This window comes from Myotis myotis, unplaced genomic scaffold (assembly GCF_014108235.1).
Source record: "Myotis myotis isolate mMyoMyo1 unplaced genomic scaffold, mMyoMyo1.p scaffold_m19_p_11, whole genome shotgun sequence".
In the NCBI taxonomy this organism is placed as follows: domain Eukaryota; kingdom Metazoa; phylum Chordata; class Mammalia; order Chiroptera; family Vespertilionidae; genus Myotis; species Myotis myotis.
The window spans coordinates 51,885,998-51,911,297 of record NW_023416315.1 but is presented as its reverse complement, the minus strand read 5'-3'; the positions used below and the strand labels follow the sequence as shown (position 1 = coordinate 51,911,297).

Genomic DNA, 25,300 nt, shown 5'->3' with positions numbered 1-25,300 from the left:
TTTTACCAAACTTTCAAAGAAGAAGTAAAACCTATCCTTCTCAGACTATTCCAAAAAAATTCAAGAGGAAGGCACACTTCCAAGCTCTTTCTATGAAGCCAGCATTACCCTAATCACAACACCAGATAAAGACACTACAGAGAAAGAGGATTACAGGCCAATATCCCTAATGAACATAGATGCTAAAATCCTCAACAAAATTTTAGCAAATCAGGTCCACCATTACATTAGAAAGATCATACACCATGACCAAGTGGGATTTATTCCAGGGATGCAAGGCTAGTACAATATCAGCTAATCAATAAATGTGATATGTCACATAAACAAGTTGAGAGACAAAAATCACATAATCATATCAATTGATGCAGAAAAGGCATTTGACAAAATTCAACACCTTTTCCTGATAAAAACTCTCAGCAAAGTGGGAATAGAGGGATCATACTTCAACATAATAAAAGCCTTAAATGATAAACTACAGTCAACCCAATGGGCAAAAACTAAAACCATTTCCCCCAAAGAACAGGAACAAAACAGGGATGCCCACTTTCAGCACTCCTGTTCAACATAGTACCGGAAGTGCTAGCCATAGTGATCAGACAAGAAGAAGAAATAAAAGGCATCCAAATTGGAAAAGAAGAAGTAAAATTGTCGTTATTTGCAGATGACATGATATGGTACATAGAAAACCCTAAAGGCTCCATCAAAAAACTACTAGACTTAATAAATAAATTGGGCAATGTAGCAAGATACAAAATTAACACCCAGAAATCTATGGCTTTTTTTATACATCAAAAATGACCTCACAGAAAGAGAAACTAAACAAACAAACAAAAGAAAAAACCCAACAACAATCCATTTATCATTGCAACAAAAAAAAAAAATAAGATACTTAGGAATAAACTGAACCAAGGAGGTAAAAGACCTATACTCAGAAAATAACAGAAAGTTGAAAAAAGAGATAGAGGAAGACATAAACAAATGGAGGAATATACCATGTCCATGGATTGGTAGAATCAACATCATTAAAATGTCCATACTACCCAAAACAACCTACAGATTCAATGCAATCCCCATTAAAATACCAATGACATATTTCAAAGACCTAGAGCATACTCTCCAAAAATTCATCTGCAATAAAAAAAGATCCCAAATAGCATACCAGATATCAAGCTATATAACAAAGCCACTGTTCTCAAAACTGCCTGATACTGGCACACAAACAGACATATAGACCAACGGAACAGAAAAGAGAACCCAGAAATCAACCCAGGCCATTATGCTCAATTAATATTTGACAAGGGAGACAAGAGAATACATGAGTCAAGACTGTCTCTTCAATAAATGGTGTTGGGAAAATTGGACAGATATATGCAAAAAAAAATGAAACTAGACCACCAATTTACACTCTACACAAAAATAAACTCAAAATGGATAAAGGACTTAAATGTAAGATAGGAAACCATAAAAATCTTAGAAGAATCCATAGGCAGCAAAATAGCAGACATATGTCATAGCAATATCTTTACCGATATAGCTCCCAGGACAATGAAAACTAAGGAGAAAATAAATAAATGGGACTACATCATAATAAAAAGCTTCTTCACAGCAAAAGAAACCATCAACAAAACAATAAGAAAGCCCACTTCATGAGAGAACATATTTGCCAATGTTATCTCCGATAAGGATTTAATCTCCAAAATTTATAGGGAACTCATACAACTTAACAAAAGGAAGAAAAACATCCCAATAAAAAAAATGGGAAAAGGACCTAAATAGACAATTTTCAAAAGGGACCATACAGAAGGCCAAGAGACATATGCAAACATGCTCAAAGTCACTAATCATCCAAGAGATGCAACTCAAAACAACAATGAAGTACCATCTCACACCTGTCAGAATGGCTATCATCAACAAATCAACAGACAACATGTGCTGGCAAGAATATGGAGAAAAAGAAACCCTCTTGCCCTGCTGGTGGGAATGCAGACTGGTGTAGCCACTGTGAACAGTATGGTGCTTCCTCAAAAAATTAAAAATGGAACACCCATTTGACCCAGTAAGCCTACCTCTAGGACTATATCCGAAGAAACCAGAAACACCAATCAGAAAGGATATATGCACCCCTATATTCAGAGCAGCACAATTTACAATAGCTAAGATTTGGAAACAGCCTAAGTGCCCATCAGCAGACGAGTAGATTAGAAAATTGTGGTACATCTACACAATAGAATACTATGCTGCTGTAAAAAAGAAGGAATTCCTACCATTTGCAACAACATGGATGGAACTGGAGATCATTATGCTAAGCAAAATAAGCCAGTCAGAGAAAGATAAATATCACATGATCTCACTCATTTGTGCAATATAATGAACAACATTATAAACTGATGAACAAAAATAGAACCAGAGACATAGAAACATCAAACAGAATGTCCAATCTATGAAGTAAGGCAGGGACTGAGGGGTGGTTGTATGCATGCATATGAGCATGACCAATGGACACAGACAGTACGGGGATGAGGACGTGTGCTGGGGACTGGGAGCAGCTGGGGAGAGGTCAATGGGGCAAAAGGAGACTCATGTAATACTTTAAACAATAACGAATTTAAAAATAAATAAATAAATAAAAGGGGGAAAAAAACACACTGTGTCACCAATTGAAAGAAAACCCAATATATAAATACCTTTTATGAGGTCTTTCAAAGGTTAATCATACAGTATAGGAAAATATAGAGGATAGAGTGACTTCCTCAGGACCAATATGGCCTGAACTGGGGAAAGTAAAATAGGATTTGATGTGTGCTGAAAATTCTATAGTTTATAACTGGGATCAAGATCACACATAGAAAAAAATAAGATTTCTATATATTTAAAGGTATAAACCTTGTATTCTTCTACAGGAGTTATAAAGAAATGGCTCTTCAATTGGTAGAGGCAGGCATCATTATTGCTGTCAAGATACTGGACCCAGGAAGGGTGGGTGAGAGAAGCAGACTTACTAAGTGGTGCCTCAGAAGAGAAGGCTGAGAGCAAGCAGTGAGGAAGTACAGAAGTACAGGGAAAGACAGAGGGAGAGGGAGAGGGACAGTACAGAAGGAAATGTATTCAAGTGCACAAGGTGCAGGGAGATGGCTTAGAGTCTCTGGCCATCTAGAGGATTCTCTCTTCTTCCCAGCCCCTTTATTAGGGACACTGGAGCCTGCCTAGCATTGGGGAAGTAGAGTTCCCCAAACTTTTGAATATGGTGACCCTGGAAAAGAGGAATCACAGGGAAGGTTCTAGAAAGAAAGAGTGGGAAGGTACAGCAACTGGTTCCTAATGTGAGCTTATCGGGGACTCAGCAGCATTTTAGTCTTGGTTGATGTAGAGAAAAATAGAAGACACCAGAGCAGCCCTGCGGTCAACAGGATGGAGAGGGGGGGTGAAGCATGTGCCTGAGGAGAGTGAATTAGCTGGTGGGGGAGTGGGCATGTAGGATGTTGGGTTAATCTAATATGGAAAATGCTTGGGACAAATTGTACATCTTTGCTGTATCATTATCCACGTTGATGTTGTTGGGAGCAGCAGGGAACCTGGGAAAATCCCATGGACAGGAGGGTAAATAGATAGTAAAGTTAGCTTTGGGGATGCAGTTGAACTGAGATGAGGTTGACTAAGTAATACGGAATTATTGACTTAAGGCGGGTTCTTGAGAATGAACACTGCGTTCCTTCCCTCAGGACACCTACGCCCACAGCTGGGATGTAGAGGACTTGTCAGGACAACACTAACACCGAGGATTGAAGCTAAACTGAGCTCACTTGCCACAGTGCTTCACAGAAAGAAATGGTAGAGCAATATAAAGAGAGAATGCTCCTTCTTAGAGCAGAGTTAATACCATGGGAGCAGCTGTTTCCCTCACTGGCATGGACGAGGGACTGTTGGGGGCAAGAATGTCTCTCTGAGATTTGAGGGCAGCCCCCAAGCTGGGATGAAGGCCCAGTTCTTGCTTGAAGATGATGATTTGGCAAAACATGGAAAGTCTCTGGGAAGCTGTAGCTGTGGTTGGAAGCAATTAGGAGGGATGGGACAGTCTCCTTCTGTGTCTTCTTCCTCCCCAACAAGAATACTTTGATTCCAAAAAAGCACAAGGAAATCTCAAAGCTGTTCAAGGGGAAAGATATTCTGGGCAACACCAGGAAAGTCACCTCAATGTAGGAAGGACTTAGTGACCAGAAAAAGGAACGATATGTGCAGCTGCTGGAGGAAGTCAGAAAAGAAGCTGTGACACCCTCAGCCTCAAGCAGGGTCCCCATGACTTAGATCCAGAGTAGTCTGGCTGCAACACAGCATCCAGGGACAGGGACCTTCCACGTGGAGCCACATGAAGAGAAGGCAGCAAAGCAAAGCCGGTACCAAGAGCATACAGGCCAAAACCGGTTTGGCTCAGTGGATAGAGCGTCGGCCTGCGGACTGAAAGGTCCCAGGTTCGATTCCGGTCAAGGGCATGTACCTGGGTTGCGGGCATATCCCCGGTGGGAGATGTGCAGGAGGCAGCTGGTCGATGTTTCTCTCTCATCGATGTTTCTAACTCTCTATCTCTCTCCCTTCCTCTCTGTGAAAAATCAATAAAATATATTTAAAAAAAAAAAAGAGCATACAGGGGAACTGAGTGTGCTGCATAAATGTGAGGTTCGCGAAGAAGGCAGACATCAACTTTGCCTTTCACCAGCCCCTTCAAGAGAAGGAGAAAGAAGAGGAAAAGGAAGAAAGATTCCCTAAACTCCGGCCTGAGGAAAGCAGCTGTTAGCACTTATGACCAAGTCTAATCTGCTGAAGAGGAAAGAGCCGTGTGTCCAGGATTTTGAACGGGATACAGACCAATAAATTAATCTATGGTGTGGATTTCTCTGTTTCTACACATGAGACTCTTTTTAAAGGTAATTGCTAAATATATATATATATATATATATATATATATATATATATATATATATATAATCAGTGGATAGACAAAGATGGGAAGACACTTGGAATTTTTTTCTGCAGAATAGAAATGAGGACTTCTACATATAAAAGTACAGCTTTAATAATAGCATAAGTCTCCTGTAGTCACATTTCTAAGTGATACTCAAATATGTTATACCAATTTTCATTATAAAGTTGCAAAATTCAGAAACACTTGCCAAGCTTGACAAAAGCATACAGATAAAAAGACATTGTCACATGCTTAGAAACAAGCAGCCTCAAAGCAGAGCAGGGACAATGACAGTGACCACAAACTTGCCCTCCCACGGTGGCTTGTATTGGTTGCCTGTGTTAAATGTCAAAGCTCTGAGAAAAGGGGAGTGGCTTCTCTCCTCAAAATGAGGGCCAAATGGAGACATTTTAGAAATGAACCAGAGCCCCCAGAGCCGGCAGACACCAGTGTGACGCTGCCATGGGCCCTCAGCTCCTGGGCTGTGTCATGCTTTGTCTCCTAGGAGCAGGTGAGTCCCCGAATACCTGGGCAATCCTTGGCCAAAGCTTGCAGGTCTTAGCTGGAGTCTCTTCCTAGAGGCAACAGCACAGGCACCCTCCTCAGCTACTTCTAGCTCTGTCTCCTCTCCTCACAGGTCCCACAGAAGCCGAAGTGACCCAGACCCCAAGACACCTCATCACAGAGACCAAAAAGAAGTTGACAGTGACTTGTTCTCAGAATATGAACCATGACGTGATGTACTGGTATCGACAAGACCCAGCGCTGGGTCTAAAGCTGATCTATTATTCAATTAATGTTGATCATTTTGAAAAGGGAGAGGTTTCTGACGGGTACAAGGTGTCTTGAACAGAGAAGAGGAATTTCCCATTGACCCTGGAGTCAGCCAACATCAGCCAGACCTCTCTGTATCTCTGTGCCAGCAGCTAACCACAGCACTGCATGGCCAGTTCCTCTCCACACAAAAAAGGCAGCCACAGAGCAAGGAGGCTCCTCTCTCAGGAGGCCCCACCCAACCAGGAGGAAAACCTTCCCCCACCATCCTTGCCCATAGAAGTCCCTCCCAAGTCCCCAGCTTCCGGGGCTCTGAGTGATGCAGACCTTCTGCAGTGTGTCCTGCTCTCACTTGTTGTACCAATAAGCTTGTCAAAGGTCAGGCAGGACAAGCTAACTGTGCTAGGGCTAGAGCTGGGGTAAGGGATTCCTTTCCTAGACAAGGGATCTTATACACTCTGACATCCTTTCTCCTTACTGACCTTCAGTGTTGCCCAAAGAACAGTCCATACCAATCCAATCACTTGACAAAATGTTGTCCCATATCATAGATCCTATTCCTGGATGTTTTCTCACCAGGGAAATAGCACGTTCTGAGTCTTTTGCTAAATCTGACATCTCAGCAAAGTGTCTTGCCGTCCACCAAAATGCCTGAGCCAGAGATGCCCTCTCCTTCCACACCTAATCCGTGGCCACACCCTCCACATTTCCAAGTATTAAATTCTTTGCAAATTTTACTATTTTTTCTTACCTCGCTGATAACATCATGGTCCAGCAAACCTCATCTCTCATATGGATTCCTTAACCACCTTTCAAGTAGTCACCCTCCTTTCTATATATTCCACCTCTTTCGTGTGACCAACTATGTCCTATGCTGACTCGCTCCTGGCTCATCACCTATAGTGTTCATCTTACCTAAAGCACCTTCCTCTTCCTATTTACCTGGATATCTACTAATAACAATTCTTCTGCATATGAATTGAGAAGTCATTTCCTCCAGGAAAATGTCCTTGAATTCCTGAGTAGTTTGGTTAGTTCCTCTGCTGGGTGCTTGTATGACAGCCGGAACCTCTATCCTCATGGCAACTAACCCACTCAATTGTTTGTAATTTGAAATTTACACTAATAATAGACATTGAGGTTGATGAGAGCAAGGACCATGCCTATATTGTTTACTTTTAAAAAATATTCCCCCTTATCAGAGTGCCTGAAGAAAGTGGTATTAAGTGAATGAGTGAGTCAATCTTCTCTTAGATCAGCTCCCCAGCACCCCTCTCACTGGTCCAGAAGCTAAGCCCCCTGCAAAGTCTTCTCCCATACAGTTTGGGAAGATTCCAGGGGCTTTCACATGTGTATATAAAGAAGACAAATCATGTTTCTAGTGGAGTTTATTCTTCTTCTACTCCAGCCTCGGGTTTATTCTGTGCCATATGTCACCCTGACAAGGATTTGTTAATTCTCTTGGGTACCACTGTACCATGGGATCCTCTTCTTTTCCCGATGGGCCCTAAACTACCTGCCTGACACTGCTGAAGCTTCTGTTCTGTACCTTTTATTCACCAGGCAATGCAATCTGGCACACCCTATTGTTGCTCCCCGCAGGTTCTACCATCACTCCAGGTGTAGTTGACAGTAAAGGGGTACTCAATTAGTGAAAAACAAGATAAAAGCTTTTCCTTTTCCTTCTCTGTGTTGAGGGGCCAGATTACAGTTCTGTTTCTTTTTAAAAATATATATTTTTATTAATTTCAGAGAGAATGAGACATGGAGAGAAAGTTAGAAACATCAATGATGAGAGAGAATCATTGATTGGCTGCTACCCATATGCCCCCTACTTGGGATTGAGCCCGCAACCCAGGCATATGCCCAAGACCTGAATCAAATGGGGAACCCTTCAATCTGCAGGCCAATACTCTATCCACTGAGCCAAACTGGCTAGGACTGCAGTTCTGTTTCTTGATCCCCAATGTCTAGCAGAGACTGAAACGAAAGTCTCACTAAATCACATACATTCCTCTAAACAGTCACTAAAATTGTAATTATAACATGGAATTGGGGAATGCAGAGAACCTCATCCAGGATACAAATTCTGGCAAAAAAAAAAAACAAAAAAACAGCTGTGCTCCGAATCAACTCATCCCTCCAAGAGTTATGGTTTTGTGAGTGGGTTGGTCTACCCTTACCCCTCCTTTTAGGAGAAGCCACTATTTTCTCCCAGTTCTTTGTTTGGAATTTCCTACAAGTTCCTTGAACATGAAAAATAGATATGAAATATGTTCTTAGTTGAATAAATGTATAAAAGAGTAAAAGGGCATATCTAAGAATAAGAAAATAAAAGTATGGAACAGAAAACATATTCTAGACCTGGGCTGAGCTAGGAGAACAAAACATCTCACTGTATGGATTAATATAAGGAAGGTAAAAAGAGAGCACAGGATGGGCCGAATGGTGTATATCTGGAGAAAGAGTTAAAGAGAAAATGGGTGTGGATGTTACAGCCATTTCCCTTCTATGTCTCAGTCCTCACTGACGGATTGGCCTCAGTCATCCAACTGAAGGGGACAGAGCACAGTTAATGTCAGTTCAGGAGAAGGGACACTCTGGCATGGCCTTCCCAAAGAAGGCTTGTTGAAGACAGAAGAATCAGTGGAATGAATATAAATGTGGAGATTTGAGTAAATTTGTAAAAGCAATTTTAAGGTGTTGAGGGAGACACTAGAAATGATAATACTTCATTTGGGCTGTGGAAATAATTAGAAAATTTAATCGCTCTATATTGATGAAAATTGGTGTGGTGTGATGCTGAAACAATGTGCAAAGAGAATTTTAAGCACCTGAAATTAATATAGTATTGTACAGTATGTCAACTGTAATTGAAAAAAATAAATAAAAATTTAAAGTTTAAGAAAGCGACAAAAATATGAATATACTTCTATAGACCTTATTTAAAAAGAGGCCACCAGCTACTTTCATTCCAAGTTGACAAGTGATACATGAAAATCCCTTCAGGTGCTATGGAGAAAATGGGCATGGCCCCTTCTTGTCTTTGGAAGGCAGCTTTGAGCACAGACATATGGCAGAGATGATTGTGTCACAGGCTGGCTCATTGGTACCCATGTCTTATTTGAGTAACACCAGAGCTAACACAGATACCCCACCATGAATTCACTTGCCATGAGCACTGGGGCTTCCATCTGATCTGTAACCCTTTATCTCCTTAGAATAGGTGATTCATGGGAACAAATAGGATGTCCTTGAACTTGGTATGCCACACCCCTACACTAAATCTTTCTTGGGTGGTTAGACATCAGTGTCACACCTAAATTCTCTCTTCAGGTACCAGCTCATTTCATCCACAGTGTCTGTGGATGCTGATGTCACTAAAATCCCAACTAGTAAATTTCAGGGTCTGAAAAGAAGGTGTCTCTATGATGTTACCAAAATATGTACTATGACCTATATGTGCTGATTCAGACAAGAGCCAGGAATGAGGCCACAATCAATCTATTAGTCCGTTGGTGTCAGGGGAACCAACAGATGGGAAGTCTCTAAGAGATATGGCATCTTTTAAAGTAATACTGAGAATCCCTCCTAACCTGCAGACATATCTAGACATATCTGCCAACAGTTAACCCACAACACTGCACAGCACTGCCTCTCTTCACAGAAAGGGCTGACACAAGGGGAGAGGTGACTGTGCCTTCCTGAGCCCTGCCCCTACCAGGGGAAGCTACTGCTCCCACAAAAGCCTTTCTCAGTTCACCTTACTAGAGACAGTAGGAGTCCATCCCAGGGCCAGGTTGAGGATGGCCCATACCCTTTATTGGAATTCACCTGATACCAATCCGGCTTCCCTGGCACCACCTGCTGGAGGGTGATTCTCTCTACCTCAAACACAAGGTGGTCCTCAGGCTTTCTAGTCCATTGCATTTGCCTGTCCCCACCACTCTCACCAGCAACAGCATTGAACTCTCCAGTCCTACTTTAATTTCCATTCAAACTGCTTTCCTAATTTCAGGTCTTAGCCCTGAATTTCCCTTCTCAGGGCTCAACACCTTATTTGTAGTTATTTTATAACTGCATTTCATTGGCAACTGTCACCTAACTACCATCAGATTGCACACACCGTTTCCTCTGCCAGGTCCACCTGGCAAACTCATTCTTACCCTTCAGACCTCATGATTGCTTCCCAGGTTCCCCAGGAGGTCTCTGGTCATGCACACAGGATGGCTAAGGTTTATGACACAGACCTTGTAAGGATACACAGCCAGATCATAAGGGAAAAGACCTAGGCAGAGTATGGAGGAATCTATATGAGATGTCCTACACTCCCTCCCTCCCATGAGGCTGCACACTTTCACCCCAGCTATAAAAATGCAGTCACCTGTGTGAAATGTTGCTGCCCAGAGAATCCCACCAGAGACCCAGCACCCAGATATTTTTGGTGGCTGGTTTTATGGACTGAATTGCATCCACTCAAAATTCATATGTTGAAGTTCTATGCCCCGGTATCTCAGGATATGACTGTATTTGGAGATAAGGTCTTTAAAGAAGTAATTTATGTTAATGAGGTCATTGGAGTGGGTCCTTTCCCAATATGCCTGGAGTTATATAAAAAAAGAAAAGAAAAGAAAATTAGGACCCAGTCACACACAGAAGGAGGATCATGTGGCAACAAGGGGAGAAGATGGCCTGATATAAGCCGATTGGTTCTTCTGAAGAAACCAATCCTGTTGATGCCTTGATCTTGGACTTCTAGCCTTCAGAATAGTGAGCAAAACAAATTTCTGGTTTTTGTCACCCACTATGGAAGCATTAGCAAACTAACATAGATGATCACATAGGCACCGTCTCCCTGGCACATTAAAAAATTCCAGACTCAAAGAAGCAAAGTAGGTGTTCAACATAAACCATATTGTGCCAGCAGCCTAGACACAATGAACTAAACAGCCAGGACACTACTGAAACCCAGATACCCACATGCAATCCCAGAGCCTACCCTGTAAGCAGGTCCTTCTAAGATAGCTGTCTCAGGCTTGCTATGCTTTTTTCTACACACACACACACACACACACACACACACACACACTGATACTCCCATGAGGAAAAGGGGGGGCTTTCACTCTAATCCCTCTACTAGTAAATTCTCTTAGAATCTGAGGATTGCTGAGGGATCATGAGTGTGGGCAGGGACAATGACATCAGAGATGATCAGCCTGTAACCTAGGCCTCAGAGAAAATACACTTGTGCCTCAAACCTGCCATGGGACTCAGGCTCCTCTGTGGTGTGGTCTTTTGTTTCCTGGGAGTAGGTGAGTCTGGGAAGTTGGTGGTGAACTCCTAACTTATTATTTCTAGGCCCTGGATACAAGACTTTTCCCTCATCAAGCTTCTTGATGACCTCCTTTTTTTAACCTCCTTTATCCTCCTTTCACAGGTCTCATGGCTGCAGAAGTAACCCAAGTCCCAAGATATCTGATCAAAAGAAAGGGAGAGAAAGTGTTGATGGAATGTTTACAGGATATGGACCATGAAAACATGTTCTGGTATCGACAAGACCCAGCTCTGGGGCTGCAGCTGCTCCACTACTCATATGGGGTTGACAATTATGAGAAAGGAGATTTCCCTGATGGGTACAGTGTCTCTAGGAAGAAGAAGGAGGGCTTCTCCCTGATCCTGGGGTCTGCCAGCACCAACCAGACATCTGTGTACCTCTGTGCCAGCAGTATATCCACAGCGCTGCACAACCACATCCTCTCGGCACAAAAAGGGCAGGTGCCAGAGGGAAGTGACCCTAACTCAGGGCTGAGTTACACTGACTACTTTGAACAAAAGTGGCCACTCAGTGGAACCAAGCCCATGGACGTACAATTTTGCCGGGAAAGCACAGGATATTTTTTATGCCCCATGCACCATCATTTCTGTATTAGGAGCCATTCCGAAGTTAGTCTGCCCAGACTTGTGTATTATCCCCAGCCTAAATTCATGAGACTCTACCCCAGTCAGGAGGGGACATCCTCACACATATTTACATGAAAGAAGCTCTGTTCTATCATTTTTTTTTTTTTTTACCAATTTTTCTCTCCCTGTCTTATTCTTGTCCCTCTTACTGTCATTTGCCACTTTGCTCCATGTCTTTGCTCTTAATCAATGTTTCACTAGGGGGCATCACACAAGCAAAACTCCTTCAGATGAATTTTATTCTCCCTATGTTGATTGAGAAAGCATGTGGAATTTGAATTCTATTTATTCAATCTAAAATTAGAACAACTCTAATAAAAAGCAATCTTTCTCCACGTTCTCTAAGTGGTCACTAATGTTTTACTAGAAACAGGTAAGGAATAAATTATGATGCAGAGGTTATAAAAATTAGGTTACTTCTGTACACATGATCATCTGGAAAAGTATCTGTGTATTTAAAAAATATATTTAATTGATTTCAGAGAGGAAGGGAGAGATAAAAACATCAATGATGAGAGAGAATCATCCATCTGTTACCTCCTGCACAACCCTCAAAGGGAATTGAGCCAAACCATGACCATCTGGTATACAGGTTGACACTCAACCACTGAGCTACTCCAGCTGGGCGTATCCGTGCATTTTAAAGAGTGAAACATCTATCCTGTCTGTAAATAGTAATTGAGTCCTTTGGGAATACAAGAGAAATACTTTGCTTGGAGTGATGGATACACGATGCAGTGTGCAGATGATGTTTTGTTGAGTTATACACTTAAAACCTGTGTAGTTTTGCAAGCCAATGTCACCCCCAAGAAATTCAGTGAAATAATAAACATAGTAAAAGATTATAACTTCAAAAAAGAGTATTGGAAAGCTTGGTAGAGTTCACAGGTGTGTGCATTTGTCAAAACTTATTTAATGGTACTTAAGAGTTGTGTCTTTTACTGTATGCAAATTTACCTTTAAAAAGAATCATAAATAAATATTGAACACTAGTTAATTACATGCATGCTTAAGTGTTTAAAAGTGAAGTATGCCTTTAATTAACTTTTAAATGTATCCAAAATGTACATGGGTAGATGGATAGTTTTATGATAAAGCAATAAGTAGCTTTATCAAGGTGGTAGAATCTAAGTGGTGGGCACATGAATGTTCAATATAAAACTTTCAACTTCTATAGAGGTTTTAAAATTCTCATAATAAAATGGGAAATAATAATGAGGCAAATATGTATGTTCTGATATAAACTAAACTTTTCAATGTATTGCTAAGAATACATTGTTAATAAAATAAGCAGCAAGGTATAGGAAGACCAATCAGATACTTGTAAACTTGAATAAGTCAAGAATATGTCTAGTAACAGATACAACAAACTTATTGACCAGTTGCTTCTGGGGAAGGTACATTACTTTTTGCTCAGTTTTGTGTTTTTTGAAATTTTAACCACGTGCATGAATTCAATAAATAAATACATTAAAATTATATGATAACGCTAACCATGACACCTCTGAAAGAAAAGTCTAAAGACACAAGTGCTGTTTGAAGACAATGAAAAGTGAGAAGAATGTCTTTGCTATTGTTTTATAAAAGAAAGAATACCACTGAGAGGGAAAGATTTGGAATTCTTTAAAGACTAAGAGTCACTTGGTAATTTTTAGGATTTAGGATGAATGAACTAGAAAAAGATCTTGGGTTATTTTGGCAGAAATTTTGATATATTTGATTAAATTTTTAAAATGTATCCCTAGATGTAAAGAAAAAGATGGAGTATTCTATACCTTTCATCAGTATACTAAGCAGGGTTTGTCTTAAATCACTCACTGCCTCTGGCACTGCCTGTAGATGTACAGGCTGCAAACACACACACACACACACACACACACACACACGCCATAGCAGAAAGGGTTACTGAAATATTATTATCTCTAACATGCTGCATTTCCTTGATCATAAGGTAAATTGTTTTTCCAGTTTTATATTTCCAAAATATGAGTGAATCCTGTAATCTATATTCATTTCTAATGTAATATTAATACCACCTAAAAATAGCCATATGTTTTTCAGAGTGCATCTTACTCAGTGGTTCTCAACCTTTCTAATGCCGTGACGCTTTAATACAGTTCCTCATGTTGTGGTGACCCCCAACCATAAAATTATTTTTGTTGCTACTTCATAACTATAATTTTGCTACTGTGATTATTTGTAATGTAAATATCTGATATGCAGGATGTATTTAGGTGACCCCTCTGAAAAGGTCGTTCAACTCCTAAAGGGGTCGCGACCCACAGGTTGAGAACTGCTGTATAATGAGATGGACTTTCTGAATAAAGATATAAAGTAGGTTAGTTTTACAAGGATTTGTTTCTAAAGGTCCTTGTTTCCTTTATGGTGTTTGGCCTGTCATTCTCATTCATTCACCAGATTTTATTAAGTTCAGAGAACTGCAAAGTGAGACCATCCTTGACAATATTGATATTCCCATTGGGTTTTGAGGTCACACAGACATGGACTTGAGTCTTGCTTGTGTCACTTACTCTTGGATTATGTGAACTTGTGTAGATTATTTAAGATCTTTATGATTTCCTCATCTGTAAAAATAGGATGATAGTGCCTAAGTAGCCTAATTTATAGGCTGAAATCATACATGTGAAGCATGGAGTAAGTGCACCAAAAAATACTGGCTCAACTTTTATGAACAATAAAGTATTTTATTTGGAGGGAGGAAAACAGGAGTAGAGGCCAGTTTACTAGAGTATGGGTTGAGGCAGGAATAATGGGGATGGTTTGGGAGAATGAAGACTCAACAAACAGTTGAAATTTTGAGTTATAAGATTCCCTCATATTCTAAAGTTTTACTTTAGTTATTTGAAGTGCTGCATCCCATTTTTTCTTTATACCCAAAGGGTAGCACATACATGGCACTGAATAATGATGGATGGAGAGGTGGTGGACATACAGTGGATGATGGCAGTGACATACTGGGAAACCTTGAGAGTGAAGAGTTACACAGTTCCACTAGGGGCAGACTAATTTTCTCCACATTTTGCAGAAACTCAACCTCCTATTTACAGGAAAGGAACTACACAGTGGTGAGGAAAGATGACCTTGAGTTTGACTTCTCAGTGTCTTTTCTCATGGAAGCGGAGAGGATATCACCTAAAGATGTTGACTTTCCTACTACTTCTCCTAGGACAAGGTATGAGCCTTATTGGGTGGGGAAGTCTGGGATTAATATTAATGTTGAATAGAGGAGTAGAGAGTCTGAGGCCACCAGTCAGAGAATGGGGGGGAGGAGGGGAGGGAAGATGATGGATTATAGGATATGACAGAATAACAGTTGGCAGAACAAAATGGAGGCAGTGCCACAGGGTTCTTTGGGAGCCAAGGTGACATTGGAGCAAATAGTAAAAAGAGCTTCCTTCCTGGGGACAAGCTGGTCAGCGCTCATGGCTTTCTCTATCTCCCTGCAACCAGGCTCTGTGTTCGGTGCTCTCCTCTCTCAAAAGCCACTCAGGGACATCTGTCAACGTGGAACCTCGGTGACAATCCAGTGTCAGGTTGATAGCCAAGTTGCCCTAATGTTCTGGTACCGACAGCTTCCTGGACAGAGCTTGACACTGATTGCAACGGCAAATCAGGGCTCTGAGGCCACTTATGAAAGTGGATTTACCAAGGACAAGTTTCCCATCCACCGCCCAAACCTAACGTTCTCCATTCTGACTGTGAACAGTGTGAACCCCGAAGACAGCAGCTTTTACTTCTGCAGCGCTGGAGACACAGTGCCGGGCACAGATCAGAGATCTGAGCAAGAACTTCAGCTTCCTCCAGCCCATCTTCCTCCTCCCCAGTTTCCATCCAGATGAGCTCTGTAGAGGCAAGCTGGAGGGAGGAAACCACAGCTTCCAGGCAGAGACAGATGTTTGTGTGTTTGTGGGTAGGTATGAGTATGAATGTGTAGACTGAGATGGAGAGAAAATGTGTAGGACTAGCTGGAGGGCCTATCCACAGACATGAAAGGTGGCTACTGGGAGCCTGAAGATAAATTCCTCCAGAAGAGTGCTTAGAAATGCTCAGTAAACACAATCAAATATAGTTTCCCTTCAAGTGACAAGTTCAGAAATACCCTTTAACTATTTCATCTCAATGCTATGTTTAGTCTGTTCTCTATCAATATAGTTCAGAAGGCCCTTAGTCATCTTGATAGCATACTGGCCCATTGCACTCGTGTTATTATGCTGATTGTTCTTTGTGAATAGAAATTATAAAGCACTCTAGATGCCTCAGTATATGACATATGCAGGCCAGAATAATGTATAATCTGCAAAAGTTCAGGGACCTGCCACATTGGTGAGCTTTTAAGTAGTCCAGATGTGCGGGACATGTCAGAATTTCCCCTCTAATATGAGAGATAAGTCTTATTACCATCTACTATGCAATAAGAAGTGCAGTATTTCATGGTCCTCTATGGACTTTGGAATTAACATATACTGCAGTTGGGTGTGCTGCTCTGGTCTATTACTATATCATCTGTAAGGCTGGCCCTGCATGGGCACAAGAGAGTTGTGTAGCAGAAATAAGGTTGGGATGAAAGCGGCCCTGCCACCTGGGCCAGTGACCAAGCAGGCTCAGTTGTTCTTGAAGTACCTGAGGCCAATTGGGATGCTCTGTGAAGCCCTTGACATTCCTCAAGGCTGATGCAAAGAGTTTTGGTGGAAAGCCATACTTTTTCCACCTGCCAACAACTTGTTGTCCTTTGAAAACCTGCTCCTGGCTTTTGACCGAATGCCTCATCCCACATTCAGAACTGGATGTCATCTGATCAGCAACACTGGAAGGCCGGACAACCACAGAGTTTTCTGTGATACGTGGGAAATATATAACCAAGACCAGACTCAATCATAGCTGGAAGAAGGGACAATTTAATTTCAAGAGCATGTCTCAGTCTCATAGTACCCACTCCTATTTCACACACCTTGACCCCTCAATTCATACCCAAGGCTTCATGGGATAAATTTGCACTGTGTTCTAGAACACTCATTACAGTTTAATACAGTGTGTTTCTGATGGTAGTGGTGAAAAGTAATCCTCAGAAGGGCCGAAACTTCAGCCCATAATTTTATAGAAGAAGAAATGGCCTGAAGTGTAGACCTACTCCTTGTTCAACTTTCACTCTATCATATTCTAGACTATTCATTCCCATTTTCCCTCCTTTTGCTTCTCTGTGCTACATTGTGGGTAATTTCTTTAGACCTGCTCTCCAGTTTACTAATTCACACCTCAGCTTCAATAAGCCATTTAGCCTTTCAATTGATTCTTTAAATTAAATTATATAAATTTCCATTACTAAGAACTCCTCTTGGGTCTTTTAGAAATAGGAGCGGTCATTTTTAAAGCTCCTTGCTCCTTGTGTTTTTTGAAGTTATTTATTTAAGGATATTATGCATCTATTCAGAATTTTACTTGTTAATACCAACTCCTGATGACTTTTTGTATCTGGTCCTCTTTTTTGTTGGTTCTGCTGGTTTTCACTCAGGGTGACTTATTTTTTTGTGCATCATAACATTTGATATTATGAATTCATCTTTGGGAATATTTTCAATGCTGGAATAAGATGGGTTTTCTGGGAAATATCTATTTTTGCCTCTATCAAACAATTGGGATGCAATATATCTGATATCATTTGGTTTTATAATTCTCAGTGTGTATCTTCTTGATCATACAATGTCTATCTCAAACCCTGAAGGGCTGATAACACAACACCATGAATATTTAGAGGAAACTTTTTAAAATCCTCCACCCAAAGCCAAACCAGGAAAAATAATACTTCTTGTTAACTGCCTATGGAATTATTTTGTTGATTTGTCCTTTCATTAAGCGTGTAGCCCTTCCTATATCCTGGCTTCATACAGAAATGATTTCCATCTCACTCCTAGTTTACTACAAGGTCCAGTGGGTCTTGCCCAATTTCCACACATACTAATTTGGGGGCCTCTGGGATCCACATATGAGTCTATAGGATCTAATGCAGTGGTCGGCAAACTTATTAGTCAACAGAGCCAAATATCAACAGTACAATGATTGAAATTTCTCTTGAGAGCCAAATTTTTTAAACTTTATATAGGTAGGTACATTATTATTAACTTAATTAGGGTACTCCTAAGCTGGCCTTTGCTAAAAGCGTCCTCAATCTGATTGAGGTACGTTCGCTGAGGTTGACCCCTTCCAACTCTCCCATCCACACCTGTCTTGTATACTTGTTTCATCGATCTTTTGTCACCCATGTGCAATTTGCGAAAGCGACTAGCACTAACCACTGCACATGAGACTGCTGACTGACTGGTTCACTCAACTTGTGCATGAATCAAGCACACCTCCCCCACACCGCGTCTCCTGTCGCCCAACTGAACAACACCCCCCACTTCTTCTAATGCCACTTCTTCAAAATAGACTTGCCCAGGCTGAAAACCAACTTCTGCGCATGGGCCACGAAGTTTCAATCACACTGTATATTCGCGCCCGCACGTGATATTTTGTGGAAGAGCCAAAGAGCCGCATGTAGCTCATGAGCAGTGGTTTGCCAACCACTGATCTAGTGAGTCCAGTGCCAGCTTCCCTTCCTGCCTCATGCTCCCATTTCCCCCAAGAAGTGGGCAAATTCACATACAGATAAGTCAGGCTGTGAGCACCTTTCTATATGATAGCACAGGTTTCTCCTAAGAAGCATTAAAACACTAGCTAGAAGCTTGAATTCTGGCATCAGATAGACCTGAGTTTAAAATTTGGCTCTATTGCTTGATCACTGCATCTAACTTTGAAAGGGTTACACAATTCCTTTATATATCTCCACATATGTAAAATGACGATAATAATGATACCCACAAAATGAGGTAGGAGGGTTTGCTATAAGAATGGGATGAAATAACCCATATAAACTACATAACACTGTGCCACCTAGAGATAAAACATGCAACGTAGTTACTACCTAAATTTATTTCTCACTGTAATACATGAAATTGTACCTTAGCAATTCGTTGCCTGAGGTTAGCTATCGCCCTTTCTGGGAAAATTTTATTTATTATTACAATAGTTTTAGCTGTTTTAATTGCAAAATAAATGCATGGTATTGTGATATACAAAGATTATTAAAATGAGAATTTTTTAATATTTTTATTGAGTTTCAGAAAGAGGGGAAAGGAGAGGGAGAGGGAAAGGGAGAGACAGAGAAACATTGATGTCAAAGTGGAACATCAATTGCCAGCAACCCTGGCATGTGCTCTGACCAGGAATCTAACTGGCAACTTTTTTGTACATGGGATGACACTCAACCAACTGAGCCATACCGGCCAGGACTAAAAAGAGAACTTAAATCATGCATTTAAATAAAGTTAGATCATATCATACATACTGCTTTATAATTTATTCTCTTAACCCATCAATATTTCATAAACACCATTTTATATTAAAATACTTTATGTCAACTTCTATAATAATATTTTAATGTATTAATGATAATCCTTTTTAAAAATTGTTTAATGATTTTTAGAGATAGAGGAAGGGAGAGAGAGAGAGAGACATCAATCATTTGCCTCCCGTACACACCCCAACTGGGGATCAAACCCGCAACCTTGATATGTTCCCTGACTGGGAATCGAACCCACAACCCTTTGGTGTATGGGATGATGCTCCAACCAACTGAGCCACTCACCCAGGGCTAACCATCCTTTATATATCAGTTTTAAGTCAAAACCAATGGCAAGGTAAAAACCGTATGCTAGATGACAGGGTTATTTCATTTAAAAAGCAATGGTTGTGTGTTTTGGTTTGTTTCTCTTACAGACTCAGCAGGCAATAACGAAATCCTCTTTTCCCCACCATCACATGACTGTCTCCTTCTTATTCAGATTTTAACTCAAATATCATCTCCCCAAAAAGATCTTTCCTGGCCACCTTACCTAATACAGCACTGTTGCCCAACCACCAGTCACTCACATTGATTATCACTTTATCCTATTTTAATCCTTACTAATCACCATTATCTGATAGAAATATATATGCTATATATACATAATAGACATATTCTTATTTATTGTCCATCTCCCATTGCTGTACACACAAATACACATCAATGCCACTAAAGCAAGCACCTTTTCTATTTTCTGCATCACTGTTTTCTTATAGCTTAGAAAAAACACAGCAACATCACGGGAATTCAATAACTATTTACTGAGTGTTATTGATGAGTTGTACTTCTTCAAAATTCCTGTGTTGCAGTCTTAACTCCCAGTACTTTAGAATCTGACTGTATTTGGCGACAGAGTCATGAAAGACCTAATTAAATTAAACCAAAGCCATTGGGGTGGGCTCTAATCCAATCTGGCTGGTGTCCATATCACAAGAGATTAGGACATACTTGGAGTTAGTACCAGGGTTGTGCTCACAGAGGAAAAGTAATGTGAGAACACTGTGAGAAGGTAGCCATCTGCAAACCAAGGAGGGAGGCCTCAGGAGAAACCAATCCTGCCAACACCTTGATCTTGGACTTCGAGTTCCCAGAACTGTGAGAAAATAAATTTCCATTGTTTGAGACACCCATTTTGTGGTATTTTGTTATGGCAGCTTTAGCAAACTAATACACTAGTAGAGAAATATAATTCAGAAATAGAGGAAAATTCGCCAAGGTGTATGGAGTTCCTTGGAGAAAAACTCTAGAAAAGCATTTGAATGTAGATAATGTCAACCCATAAGAAAATGAAGTAGATTGTTCTAACAGGGAGGGAACAGATGCTTTGACCTTTATATCTGGATACAAAGGTGGCCCAACAACATGATCCAGGCCCTTTGCTGCCTCCAAGGCTGGGAAAGAGACAGATGTTATGGGTTCTAGATACGTAAGCCCAGAACCTGCTCAAACACAGTGGCCCTGAAGTGGAGGGTCTTCAAATGGAAACTGTGTTGGTTGGTGCCTATGTGGACAGAGCACTCCCTTTTGGACCTGAGAGCCTTTTGCATATACTCCTGAATGTGTTGGCCTATAGCAGTGGTTCTCAACCTTCCTAATGCCTTGACCCTTTAATACAGTTCCTCATGTTGTGGGGACCCCCAACCATAAGATTATTTTTGTTGCTACTTCATAACTATAATTTTGCTACTGTTATGAATCTTAATGTAAATATCTGATATGCAGGATGTATTTTCATTGTTACAAATTGAACATAATTAAAGCATAGTGATTAATCACAAAAACAATATGTAATTATATATGTGTTTTCCGATAGTCTTAGGCAACCCCTGTGAAAGGGTTGTTCGACCCCCAAAGGGGTTGAGACCCACAGTTGAGAACCGCTGGTATAGAGTTTTATGAGCCAAATGAGTGGAGGGAGCCCAATTGGCTTATCACCAAGCTGGGCTTGTGGGACTCAATCTGGATATAATATGAACTGGAAAATAAATACACATGTTACTCATTAAACTCTGAGTACCATGGGAGAAGTCATGGCTGCTACAATAACAATGGCCCACATGGGTAATCCTCCTAGGCTCTCTCCCGATTTCTTCTGTTGTTGTTTTTTTTAATATATTTTACTGATTTTTTACAGAGAGGAAGGGAGAGAGATAGAGAGTTGGAAACATTGATCAGCTGCTTCCTGCACACCTCCTATTGGAAATGTGCCCGCAACCAAGGTACATGCCCTTGACCGGAATTGAACCTGGGACCTTTCAGTCTGCAGGCTGACGCTCTATCCACTGAGCCAAACTGGTTAGGGCCTGATTTCTTCTGTTTATTCTCCAATAACCTTGGGGGTCACTTAAGCAATTCTAGTAGGTCCAAGGATGGGACAAAGAGTGACTGAAATGTGAACAGAAAGACCATTATAGTATAGAGACCAATCTATATTTACATTAAAAAATAACCTCAATCCACTTCCGTATTCACCCCTCCAAGGAGGCCTAAAGAATATATAAAATATGCAAATGTTTCCTCTGGGCATAAAACATATTTGTGCTCCCTGGCTTCAAGGTGAGGGATAGGATGGGGTTAGGAGAGGAGCAGAGGCTACTCCATTTAGCCAACCAGCCATGACCTGTCTATGCCTACACATCTCTCTAACTCTTGGATTTTTCTGGATCACACAGAGGGCTCCCCCACTATCCAGATTCAGTGACCTCCAGGATAAGGTATTCAAGAAAATAGTCCTTATTGGATAAAGGAAAAAGATATAGTTTAGAAAAATAATGGAGGATGAAAGGAGCTGGGAGTTTGGAAGAAAGATAGCCTGGAATGTGACAATCTGTTTGGAGAGTGATAAAGGAGACTGAGGCCCAAGGAGGAGTTGATTGTTGATTATGAGCTGAGAAGAAATAACTGAGTTGGGGGGGGGGGGCGGGATTTAAAAGGAAGAAATTAGTGATTTGTAATCTGACCAAAATCTACTTCTCAGACTACTGGAAGGTCTGAAAGAATCTAATATGTGGCAACATGATGGAAATGAATTTAGCTTAAAGAGGTGTCATCTGTTAGTTCCTTAACCAGGTGACCTTGATGAAGTCAACCTCTGAGCTTTAGATTTCTCATTGGTAAAAAGAAGAAAACTATACCTCCTGCCTACCTCATGAGGCTGTACTGAGCATTGAATAAAAGGAAGAGCAGCCAACATTTCTATGTTTAAGCAGGCTGATTCTAGAATCAGACTACCATGCTACCATTCATCTCTACAAATGACAGGCTGTGTGACCCTGAGCAAGTTACTTCACCTCTATAAAGCTCATTTTGGCTATAAAATGGGCAACCCCATAAGTAGCTATGATAATAAAAAATTTTTAAAAGGTCCTTGAAAGGTTCACACAGTGTTTGTATAGTAAGCACATAACAACTCTTTCATATTATCATAATTAAAAGACAATGGTTTGGTATGCTAAGCACTAAATATGAACTAAGAGAATGTCTTAAAGAAATAGACAAAGGAATCCAAGGTTCAGATTGAAGAGTACCAAGAGCTGTATAGACTTATCCAAATTGAATTGAAGCAAAGGAGGACTTGAATCCATCCCACAGACCTGAATCCATGCTATACATCTGAGCCTAGAGTATGATGCAACAGTCTTTACCTATAGCTATCTTCTATGTCTATAGGGTGGTTCCTGCTACTTTGAATAAAACTGACCTCATAGTCTGTGTGGTTGTGATGGTTTATTCTAAGGAGCACAAAATATCAAAGAAAGGCTAGTTTTAAGACTATAGACACAGAAAATCCCCAAGGTCTTGGGTGTAGACAGTATCAGAGCTGTAAGCACCAATACAAAAATGTTTCCCCTTGCCCCAAAATAATTTCCTACATTCTGCCAAGGATTAATTACCTTCCCAATACTTTTCCAGGTCATGTTGGTATCCACAGCAAGAATTTCTCCTTATTCTCTAAACCAGGACTTTCTATGGAGACCCCACAACAAGGGATACAAATAAATAGCATATTAGGTGATGTTTCAGGACAAGCCCCTATTACTGAGGCTCCATAACCTGGATAAACCTGGGTCAGCTACCTGTGAGCACAGAGAGGTGTGTCATCCATGCCTTAGAAGTGTCCTAGAGGGGTCCAGGTCATGGCAAGGCAAGGCTCTGAGATCAGGTGCCAGGTGGAATGCCGCGACCTTCATGGCAGGGTTCAGGATCTGAAGGAGGGGCTGATGCACAAATGAAAATATTATATAAGAAGTATTAATTTAGAAGGCATTGAGGGCCAGGTGGAGCCTCTTTCTTTTTTCCAAAAATGTTAAGATTTTATTTACAAAGCTTCTTTGTTGTACAGAAAGTAAAAATGTGTTACAGTCTTGGTGTAACTGGTAGCCACAGCTGGTTGACTCACAAATCATAGCTATCCATGCTACAGCAAGAGTCTTACATGAAAACCTAACAATGCTTACAAGGTTGTTGGGGTGCAGTCCCCAAGCGTGGTGGTGAATTTCCAAAAGGGACTAAATGGAGGAAGGCGGAATGTCACAGGAACTATTCTTTGGCTCTTTGAGTGGGTGGGTGTCCTGGGGTTTGTAACACAGCTACCTTTTTTTTTTAAACAGCTAGCAAATCCATATGATGAGCAGTCCAACCAATACTGAACAGTTCTTTTGTTTTTTTTGCAAATTATTTGGGTTCTTAAACATCTTCTCCATCATCTGTTTCTCTCTTCCTCTTTTCAGCTTTCCCGCTTTCTTCCTCCTCTTCATCCTCATCCTCATCATCCTCATCTTCATCAACTTCTCCATCATGTCCAAATTCTTCCTCCCCACTGACTTCATCTTCATCTTCTTCTCCTTCTACATCTTCATCTTTATCTTCATCATAAAATTCTTCTTCCTCACCATCCTCATTCTCCTTGTCCTCCTCATCTTCTCCTTCTTCATCATCCTCTTCTTCATCCACACTGTCCACCTCAGCATCTGAGCCAGGAGCTTCTCGATCCTCTTGGTCATAGCCATCCAGGTAAGTCAGCTGGGGCAAGAGTTTGAAGACACTCTCTCAGTAGTCATTCAGGTTAGTAACCTCACAGTTAAACAGATCCAGGCTTTTCAGACATTCAACTTTTTCAAAGGTTCCAAGGTACTGATATCTTTCAGTTTATTTCCACTTAAATTTAGATGTGTGACATTTGGAAGTTTTCCTGCCAACATGTCCAAACACCCAGAGATTCTATTGTCACTGAGTTCAAGCTTTTTCAATTTTGGTTGTTTGAGGAAATTTGAAACTGAAATCAAGCCTACATTTATTAAACTGAGGAACTCTAAGTTCACAAATTCAGCTGTTAAGCCCTCAGTTTTCCCATCATCTGATTTGCAATTGTCCAGGACAAGTTCTTGAACAGCTGCCAGGGTCCGGTTCCTCAGCTCCAGCTTGAGGATACACACCAACCGCTGGCCTGGTCTGATTTTTATTCACTTGAATACACATTTGCCCTTTAGCAATGCATACAGGCAGATCAAAGGTAAAGTTTGATGAACAATGTAAGGATTATCAGGTTGGAAAATTGCTTTGAGCCACTGAGCCCACTGCAGGGCAGTTTTATGCTGATTTTCAACCCAGCTGAATATCAAAGTCCATTGGTTTTCCAATGTTTCTTTTTGCATTTTTATGCTAACTGTTTGCTTTAGCCTCCAGGAGTGGAAGGTTAATTACCTCTTCTATTTCTGCCAGGAAGAGAAGCATCAGGAGGGATCAGGATGGAGCTGGACCTCTGACTTGATCCCAAATAAACATTCTCTTAGATCCACCAGCCATGATTCTCATGCTGCTTCTCTACACTTCCCATGTCTTCCTGTAGGCCTGAGACCATTTTCAGATCTGTATAATCAGGCAAGACAGAACCTTTCTGATTCTCAGTCTCATCTATAAATGGAGATAATTTTGTTCTGCATAACTCACAATTAAAACATTTGTGAAAAGTTTAACTTGAAACTCAACCCAAATGAATATCAGCATGGTGTGTGTGAAAGCCCTTTAAAAACTGTCAGGCACTATACAAATATAGCAGTATTCCCACCTGGATATAAGCCCATTGGCGGTTAGAGGGTGTGCAGTGAGGAGAAGGGAGGGCTCTCAGCAGTGGGTCTCTTGGTAAGGAG

At 40.9% G+C, this 25,300-nt stretch overlaps 3 pseudogenes and 1 gene segment (V, D, J or C); 2 read left to right on the top strand and 2 right to left on the bottom strand.

The window, feature by feature from the left end:
• Positions 1-24,380, bottom strand: part of LOC118666321 — a 107,801-nt pseudogene extending 83,421 nt beyond the window's left edge.
• Positions 1-25,300, top strand: part of LOC118666320 — a 117,047-nt gene that overhangs the window by 74,924 nt on the left and 16,823 nt on the right.
• Positions 5,389-5,887, top strand: LOC118666324 (annotated as a pseudogene).
• On the bottom strand, positions 23,711-24,248 carry LOC118666325 (annotated as a pseudogene).